This window comes from Vigna unguiculata, chromosome 2 (genome assembly GCF_004118075.2).
Source record: "Vigna unguiculata cultivar IT97K-499-35 chromosome 2, ASM411807v1, whole genome shotgun sequence".
Lineage (NCBI taxonomy): Eukaryota > Viridiplantae > Streptophyta > Magnoliopsida > Fabales > Fabaceae > Vigna > Vigna unguiculata.
In genome coordinates, this window is record NC_040280.1 from 16,674,923 (window position 1) to 16,685,517 (window position 10,595).

Consider the following 10,595-nt stretch of genomic DNA (forward strand, 5'->3'; position numbering starts at 1 on the left):
GTGTATTGACTAAGGACTCTGGTGTAGATTATCTAGACTCTATTAGGAATAATCTAACTCATATAGAGAAAAATAATTAGTTAGTGAGAGTCAACAGAGGTTCCTATGACAAAAATTGGTTTGAAATAGAACATTTTTAGCATGTCATAGTGAGCTAACCCCGTCACATAAAAGGGTTAGGTATAGAGTCATGGTATTATAAGCTAAAATCTATTGAGATCCTCATGAGGGGTGAAAATCTTTTATGTTTGATTCAATACACAAAATCCTCTAAAAATAGTTGTTATAGTTGGGCTAGATAATGGTGTATGATTGAATGGAGTTATTGTATGTGATTTTTTGATTTTAATCATTCGATTCAATTATAAGTATTTATTTTTTAAAATATACTAGCTTACCCTAATTTATGATTGTATTTCTTCCTACTATGATTATCACTACAAGAAAAATTATTTTTAACAGGGGTTATTTTTGGCATTTTCGGGGGTTTAAACCCCGCTAAAGGCGTTACCCGCAGTTTGCTTTTCCCCTAGAAAAACCAACGTCATTAACATATACAACGGTTTTGACTAACCCCTAGTAAAGCAACACTTACCGGCGGTTTTGAAACCCCTGGTATTTACCGGGGGTTCTGAAACCCCTGGTATTTATCGGTAGTTCTGAAACCCCTGGTATTTACCGACGGTTTTGAAACCCCTGGTATCTATCGGCGGTTCTGGAACCCCTGGTATTTACCGGCGGGTAATTGGACAAGTTTTCTAGTAGTTTGTTTTCCTTGTTTTATAATATATTCCTACTAATTAAAAACCTTATTATGGTTAATGCAATGAAGTTATAATAGAGGACAACCAAGACATGTAGACATTAGAGCTAGAAAGCCTATGATATCTTAGGAGCCAGCCAAGCACAAAATATAGATTGCATGTCTATAATAGCTCACTTTTTTAATGCGATTCCAACGTTTTCATGCTTATAATAAAGATATAATTTTCTTCATTTTAACTCAAGCTAAATGAGTTATGCTTCTTAAAGTTGAAAATCTACACCAATGCTTCTTTTTTTTTTTTGGTTCATGAACCCGACAAATCTAAAAATCCTAGTTAAATATGATAATGATTTTGCTTATTGTATCGCACGGTAAAGAAGCCCCCTACTAGGCCAAAATTGACCGTTAGATAGAATTACGAAAAAAAAAATGAAAAAAAATATAGTGTAGAATTCAAACATTCTTGCAATTACGGGCAAAGCATCTCCTCACAACCACACAAGCATACTTGTTTACTACAATTGAATTTTAGCATAGATAAAGAATGATATAAATAAATAGAGCTAACTGTACAAGTGAATTCTAAATGGAAGAAAGCTACCATGAAAGAATCACAAATAATGAATTAAATTAGGCTAGTAAACGACGAGGTCAACAGGTATGGAAAATTTGATGGCTCTCGTTGCCTAGCAAGTTCATCAATGTCCCTCACGATGTCAAACACCGCCTCTGGATGTTCTAATTTATGTGTTTTCTCTGACATTCTTTTCAGCTCATCTGATTTCGTGGTGAACCATTCTGCCACCATTTTTGCTGTTTCCTTAGGACTACGCGTGAACACACCAGCTCCATTGTCAACCACGTACGGCACGTTACCTTTCTCCTGAAGTTTTTACCCCACTAACATCTTAGAATCAACATGGAACAGTAGAAATAATAGAAGAAAACCCAATTTAACCACTCACCTGTCTTGGGATATAGTCGTTGAGAATTATGGGAAGCCCTCTGATCAATGCTTCCGCTATCGTACCTGGTCCAGCCCTCTGATCAATATTTCAAAACCCACAATGGAATATGCTGCATCAAGGGATGGGCGTTGATGATTATATCTGGCTTGTACTCCATCAACCCCGCCTCCACCTCCCTGAGAAAGACAGAGTAGGTATAAATAAGAACACAACGAACATAAAACAAAAAAAATTCTTTTACAGCTGCAGAAATGAATAGTTTTTTATCAGTAAAGGGGGAACCACCATTTTTCACATCTTCCCTTTTCACCGTCAAAATACTTGTCAAGATTACTTATCAAAGGTAACCAAGAGAAGCATGAGAATAGGAATGTACCTGGCATAGTATGCAACAATGGCAGCCAAATAAACAGAGTGAATCCATCTAGGAGAAGTACTTTGAAACGCAACATTCCATAACTGCACATGCTTAACCACATCATCTATAAAGTTGGCATATGTGTTGATCTTTGACTCTTGCACCACATGGTTCACAATATTGTTGATGGTAGAAAAAGAACTGAAACTTTAAATGGATACTTTTCTTGAGCTTTACATATTTATCTCTAATCCTAAAAATGTTCAGTAAAGAACTAAGTTTTCTTTTACAAAATTTGAAATGTTGTTGCACATAAACATAACAACTAATTCATTGAGCTTAGCTTTTATGATAAACATAGTACGCAATTACTAATGCTACTTCTGTGAATGGTAAGATAATTGTTGCAGATTGCTGATACATTTGACACGACAATTCCCCATTTTATACGTACAATTGCAGGAATTTTTTTGTTGAAAAAACTTCATGAAAGGTAAACGAGAGAAAGAGATAATTATTCTAAGATAAACCCAAATATAGCTGCAGACCTGCACAAACATGTGGCAAGGGGGGAGTACCATCAATTTAAGATCAAATGGATTCCAAGCTGAAAGAATGATCCCTCGATCATCAAGGTTATACTTTATCAGATGGGTTATGCCAACACAGCCAAATATCAAACTCACTAAATAACATAAATCTCATTCCTTATTTGAGGAATATTTTCGTGACTTTCGAAGTTTATCCTATAGTAAATAATGCTTGATAAAGAAGCGAGATAACGAAAAAGGGATACCATATAGATAGAGCATCAATTTGGACCTTCGTATTAAGTATACTCATAATTTTTCTAGGATTATTTTAACAAATTCAAGTTTTATCTTGCTAGCAAGCCCTTTATTAAAAAATTTCCTCTTTTGGATGGAGGAGGACAACAAAGCATATATCTACCAAATATTGATGGAATTTCATAACAAATCTTTCCTATTGTCAGTGCCACCTATTATAATTTCCAATAATTTCATACCACATCAATAATTTTTAAAACAATTTATAGACAGAACAAGAACGCCACTGAAAAGGGAAAACAATCCAAATAAAGTATTGTTACATCTACAACAATATAGATTATTTAAGCTAATAAAACACTAGATGAGAATCATCTACTTAAGACAATTTGACCTTTTGGATAAAATAAGACAGAGTTAATAAAACCTTACCAAATCGAGTGAGTAATTACTCAACATAAACATCTTTGATTCCATTAAGTCCTGCATTTATAAGGAATTTTGTTAAAATTCCACAAGCTTATCTAACTAATGATGTATCACAAATTAACATGTGCCAGTTGTGGCATAACATTGTTTGAATCATTGTGTTCTCATACCTTCTCAAAGTATAACGGAAAACTTCAGGCTGGCCTATAGCTGTAAGACTCGTGTTCTTCATTTAAATTAACTATGCCAAAAGCTAAACAAGAATTAACGACGTAAATAGAGTGTGTCTGTGACTCACAATTGTCAATGTTAAAGTATGTATATGTGTATATGTGTATATATATATATATATATATATATATATATATATATATATATATATATATATATATATATATATATATATATATATATATATATATATATATATATATATATATATTAGAGAATTGAAGCTATCACATTCAATGGAAAGGTGGTTCCATGCACCAGCACTACAATAAGAAAACAAATTGGTTAATGAGGTTGTGAGAGAGAAGTAATGTTTTCTTTCTCTTTCATTATAAGAGAAAGCAATATACTGCAGCTAGCATAATGAATACAACATGTTAGCAGGAAGTTGAGTAATTGAGATGGCAAATTTAAAAGTTAGCACTCTCACAATGTCTCTGTTCACTTTTTGGCTAACACTCAAAGTAAGATGAAAAAAGATAGACATTATAGCTCATAGTGATTGAGGAGGAAAGAGAGAAAGAGAAAGAAAAAGATGAAAATGAAATGACTGGAGAGGAAACCATGAAAGTGAATTAAAACACAAAACATCGTTAACCACTATTGCTACCAAACAGATATGATTAAAGAAAAGTGATCACCATCATGAAGCAGATTAAATTTATTGCTCCTTGTGCAGTCTTCAAGCCTTCAACCACGTTCCAACTAAGAAATTACCAATCATCACATAAGTAAATACGCATATACACAAACTTCAAGCCTTCAACCACTTCCACTATCTTCTCCATACTTCGTTCCAACTAATTTATTTCCAGATTTGTGCATAAACTCCAAAGTTATTTTCTGCACATTTTGTCTTAACAGAGAGGTGAGGTATGTTTGCTAGTGAGGAACTTGGTATTCATGTATTATTTCCTTTCCTAATTTTCTTTAGTCTTATAAGGTACAACGGAAGGACATAAGTCTTTAACAAACCCAAGCATTCAAAAAGAGCTTGAATGCTGAATCCAAAACAAAATAGACCAACAATGATTAACTTAAGAAGTACGTATAAACGAGGACACTACACCATTTAACAAATAGCTAGAAAGGAGGAAAGGCTTCAAATTAATTTTCAATTCAGAAAACTCCATTTTCATTTAAAATGCAAAGAATAAAAAAAGTATGTTTTGATAGAGCTACCTGAATTTGTCGGATTGATTACACGAGAACAAGGGTACTTGCATTCATCACCCTACAATTTTGGCAAGGAAGTTAGTAATTCATAATTCTCATGTATTACATAGTTCCATCATTCACCATTAATAACAAAATAAACAGATAGAAATATTATGGATTTCCATAAATTACAATATTATGGAAAATCCTATTATGATTTGAACAAAGACATTTTACTTGCAAGCAAAAGTCTGAACTTATGAGAGGCTCCACCAAGAACTTGAGCATCCCATCCTCGTTTTACAACATTCTGTAACATCCCGTCAGGATATTACGGATTTATAAATAAAATAAAAGAAATAATTAAATAACAACACATTTAGTAATACCCCATTTTCCCAAAATGCGGGAAAAATTTAAAATTTATTAAATGAGCAAATTAAGTTCATAACCATCCGTTCCAAAAACTAAAAGAACCATGTTATAAAAACACCCATCAGGGTTTACAACTGTTTCCAAAAGCAATAAAGAAAACATAAGAATTTCCCAAGTCGAACCCCTCTCCGTGACTAAGCTTCACCTGAGCCACCTGCATCAACAACATATGTTCCCGTGTACCGCGTACACGATCATCGTCAAATACACGCAGATAGGGTGAGCTTAACAGATAAATCATATATAGAATGTTACAGACATATATATCTACACACACACATATCACTATACATAACTTAACAGCCCACATTGTTCTATACATTAATTCCTACCAGCTGACCCCCAATCAGATTATTCGTGTTCTACATCGTCTAATGATTACTTCAAGGTGACATGCTGCCATACCTATCGGCCACAACCGATAGAGCACGTGCGGAAAATCATGTACGGATCATACACCGTAACGCCAGGTAGAGTTCCCATATACGAACATAGTCCGTATCATCCCAAGACTACCAAACTCGTCAGCCAACAACTGAGGAGGGCAATCTATCTGGACCCATCCGTACTGGCCACAACCACCACACTCACACCGGCAACACTCACCAACCCGAGCCACAACTCAAGGGTTCCTCGTGTTCATCCGCCATCCTGAGCCACAACTCAAGAGATGTTATTCCGAGCCACAAAACTCAAGGAATTCCACGTGCTTATCCCCTATCCCGAGCCACAACTCAAGGGATACGTTTCGAGCCACAACTCAAGGAACACCAGCAATCCCACCTTTAAAGCACCGCTAGACGCCTTGTAGATCACAATTACACAACCAAAATTCTAAGCTGCAGTAGTACAAATCGCCTGGCGGGTGACACGTACCGCTAGGCGCTGCCAGCTTCCAGACCGCCTGGCGGGTGTCATGTACCGCCAGGCGCACAGCGCCTTAAAATTTCTCTCGCCATAGAGACCGCCTGGCGGGACTGCCCCCGCCGCCAAGCGCACCAAGCCTCGAGACCCCACTGTGATCCCGCTACCGCCTGGCGGTTCAGGTCCCACCGCCAGGCGCCATGACAGTACAGCGCATACTGGTTTTTCTACTCAAGTCTAGCACAGTTTCGTACCTCATTTCCATTTGCTCAATCCCCGATATCATCTAACTTAAATGGTTACTAACAATGGTGAGGTCAAATCCTCACTCCTTCTTTTGGTAACAGAACCCATTCAATTATTATATTAAACTCCTTCCTTCTTAACCTATTAGTACTCTTAGATTCTTTACCATTAAGTTGTTGCCAAGCCTATTTCATTGTTTGGAACTCACATTCACAATAATTGGTCAATTCACTAAACCCCCTTGTACCCAACTTAACCAGTATTCAGAATCTCTACTATGCCATTATATAGAAAAACCTCTAATATTTGATATCACTACCTCCTAAGGAAATTCCCACCCTCGTAGTACATACACGACTCCATCATCAAACCTTTCCAAATATCACAAAAATTCCATCTACCGATCCTAACCCAACGGAAACAGAATCCAACCTCAGCGCACGACAAATTCAACCTGCAGCAGCACTGCCACTGCGCTGGCGCCTGGCGGCCAGCCCCCGTGCCGCCAGGCGGTGCTAACCATCTGGACATTTTTTCCAGATTTTTCCTGGACCCAAAACCCCACCATTTCTCCATCTTTGTGAATTTCGACTACAATGCAATCCCAGTCCAAGCACAATAATAACAATTCCATATTTATTCACATTGATCATTATTCCTATGTCCAATTCACGGTTTAGGGTTTAGGCATATTTATTCACATTGATCATTATTCCTATGTCCAATTCACGGTAATTCAGCTCAAATAGTAATCAAAGATATCACACCTTCAACCCTAAGCTTATACACATTGTTCCATTCATTTAAGCCATTAATTAGGTGATTATACCTACTGTTGCTGAACATCATCACTCTATAAGATTCCCCACTGACTTTTGCCCCGATCAGATTTAACCCAGAATTCCAGAAAACTCAAAACGAGTTAAACTACCCCGCGTCGCCTGGCGGTTCAACCACTCCCGCCAGGCGCTTCATCAGCAACCTAGAAAAATGGCTAAGACGCTTGCGTCGCCTGGCGGCCGAGAGTGTGCCGCCAGGCGGTTCCTCTTCCAGGAACCCAGAAACATGTGAAATTACAATTACAATTACAATTCAAGAAACGCAGAATTATAAGAATTTAACAGAACACAAACATCCAATATACCATACAATTACACATTGTTAATCATGAGCATAAAAATTACGGAGTCCAGCTCCCCTAACCTGGAATTCCTTCGCTTAAATTGAAATACTTGAGAGCTCCCAACAATCACCAATGATCCTCCTCTTGGCTTCCACTCAACCAACCCCAAAACTCACTCCCACTCACTAATCTCAGTAAATTTCGTGCTTTGTTTCTGGTGCCACCTCTAATATTTCCAAAACCCTTTCCAAAACTTCACTTTGGCCTTTTAAATGGGACTTAAGGTTAGGGGAAGAGTTAAAAACAAGCTGCCACTTAATTTGAGTGTTAATGACCATTCAATCTCCCATTATGGGGTGTTTTTACAGCCACCCTTGGCTGCTATTTTTCTCTAGGGTTTACATTAACCCTCCACCTTCATGCCAAACCCAAAACTAGCAAAAAGAGTGTCTAATTTGGGTTTCCCAAGACTTGAACCCATACCCATGCAATTGCCAAATCCATATCAAACCATCATGCCAAATTCATATTTCATGCTAACAATCATAATTCAATTATGATATTATACTAGAACACGATAGATTTAAATAATAAAACAATAACACCAAAAGTTGGTATACATAGGACTCAAACTCAATTCCTCTCACACAATCAAAGTACTCTCAACCACATAAGCTAGTATTTTTCCACGTCATACCAACCATAATTTAATGTCATAATCATTTTATCACCCGCATTTATTAATTAATTATTTATTTAATTAATTAAATCCTACTGGTCTTACACATTCTGCTTCTCTGTGGAGTTTGTTTTGAAAACAATGAATCATAAGTAATAGAAAACATAAAGAAGAAAAAAAAACAAGAAAAGAGGCTACATTAATAAAGATTCACAAAGCTTTTAGGAGAGCATTATAGAAAGTGGAAAACATTCCCGCAAGGATCCTCAAAATCTTACACTTGCGAAGCTTCTCGAACCTCGCAAGCAATCTAGCTAGCCCGGTGAGGTCCAGATTCAGAGCTCCATCGACATCGACGACGGAGGAGAGGAAGAGCGAGGTAATGACTAGTGAGTTAGGGTTGTGCTCTATTGAGAGCATTTATGCAAGTAGCTTCAGGGAGGAGATCAATTGTCAATTGACTCTCGCCAATAGCGCACTTCCAGATGCAATGCAAGCGACCTGCAAGGAGGTGACGCATGAGATTTGTGAGTCGTCGTGTGTATCGGAGATGGAGTGTGATAGAAAATTTTGAAGGTGAGGGAGGAGAGGAAGAAGATTAAATCGTGGTTGGGGTGTATAAGGGTTAGGCGAAGCAAAAGTGTGGTTGAGAAAATTGAACCGCGATTTCTGATGCTACGGCCTAAGGAAGAAGAAAAAATGAGATCGATAGAGATGGTATTGCAGAAAGGGAAATGAAATTTTACTTCATTACAATTTTCAAACATTTAAGAATTGCTATAATTATACTCTTTAACTTATCGGGGTTTATATAAAACCTCTGATACGTGCATCCATCACTGGAAGTTATTGTAACCTCCGTTAATAAACCCTCATTAAAATTAATAATTTTTGTAGTGTGTGTTACACAAAAGAATAATGCACACAAATAAACTAATTGTGATTGAGTCCTAGTTGACTATGGATAACTACTAATGAATAGCTTATTTCCAGTTGCATCAAATTCTTTTTTCTTTTGATAAAATTTAAATTTTGAAGAACTGTATTATGTATATTTTAAGGAATATTGTAATATTTTCTTAAACATGTTTTTTTACATTTAAAATATTTTCTTCAAAGAATACAAAATATTTATATATATATATAAATATATATATTCAAAATAATTATTCAATTTTATTACACTAATTAAAATATTGATACGATTAAAAATAAAATATGTACTCACAGCCTAAGAATATTTTATTTTTATATTTTTATAAAAAACATTCAAAATATATATATATATATATATATATATATATATATATATATTAAAAAAATTATGTCTAAAAGTTATATTTTCAGAATAAAATAACTAACGGTAAGAAATATATAACTTGTCTAAAATTATTTTTATGCACTAGTTTTAAAAAATTAAAGTTGATGAATTCAATATTTTTGTAAGTAATTAAAATATGTTAATTACATAAAATTTAATTTAACCTTTTTAAAAAAAGAATATATTATTGGGTAAAATATTTGTAGTAAATTAAATTTAAATTTTATCATTTTATTTTATTGAATATATATATATATATATATATATATATATATATATATATATATATATATGTGTTGTATGTATTATATTTTGTTTCATAACTAAATTTAAATTTTACTTTCTAAATCAAGTGTTTATTCTATTAATGAACTAGAAAATCTTTATTTATATATATATATATATATATATATATATATATATATATATATATATATATATATATATACGTGTTTTATTTTAATATAATTTAATAAAAATTAAAAGTTCTAATTATATAATAAGATTTAATAAAAAATTCATATCAATAAATGAAATTAGATATATTTTTAATTGTACTATAAAGAGAGAATTTATATTTATGCTTTATATTATAAAATAAAAAACATTAAAAATATTGTAAAAAATAATTTAAATATAATAATTTAACACAAATATGGATATAATTTTATACATTACAAAAAATATTTTTATATATTTTATTTTACATAAAAATAAACTAAAAATACATAGGACTATAGAATTAAAATAATTAAAAAAGGTAAAATTGTAGCACCCTAAGAAAATAGACGCTACTACTATCTCAGGTAATTAGATGATTGAGTATAGAACATACCTGACATTGCGATTAGATTCACATATACAAAAATATAAAATCATAATAATAATGATAATCTTTAGCAATTAAATTTCTTTCAAAGCCTTCTACAAACATCTCAATTTTTATACAAAATGACACCAGATTATCACCATAATCGATTCAAGGGTAAAATAGGTAAAACATTCACTTTAGGTCTCAAAAAAAATACCTCAAAATTTTTTTTAGTATTAATATTCATGTATGAAGTTAATTATAAAATTATCTTTAAGGAAAAAGCCTAAAAAAATAGTACTAATATATACCTCTATTAAATTATGAACTCATGTTTAAGATAAAGGCCTAAAAAAATGGTACAAGTATACCTCTATTCAATTAATTATAAGTTTATATTTGAAAATAAAATTCAATT

The 10,595-nt window shown here is 33.7% G+C and overlaps 1 long non-coding RNA gene across 11 annotated transcripts; it reads right to left on the reverse strand.

Annotated features, from left to right (window-relative positions):
- Positions 1 to 1,235: 1,235 nt before the first annotated feature.
- On the reverse strand, positions 1,236 to 8,833 carry LOC114167295. 11 transcript variants are annotated; one of them, XR_003600168.1, is made up of 8 exons: positions 8,324 to 8,833; positions 4,936 to 5,287; positions 4,723 to 4,774; positions 4,182 to 4,245; positions 3,480 to 3,562; positions 2,111 to 3,363; positions 1,732 to 1,910; positions 1,236 to 1,649 (listed from the first exon to the last, which is right to left on the reverse strand). It is a non-coding gene; the product is annotated as an uncharacterized LOC114167295 (long non-coding RNA). The 11 variants fall into 11 exon arrangements; XR_003600181.1 differs by having other exon boundaries at positions 2,111 to 2,193; positions 3,313 to 3,363; positions 3,480 to 3,550; positions 4,723 to 5,287; positions 8,324 to 8,831; XR_003600167.1 differs by having other exon boundaries at positions 4,182 to 4,774.
- Between the last annotated feature and the right edge of the window lie 1,762 nt (positions 8,834 to 10,595).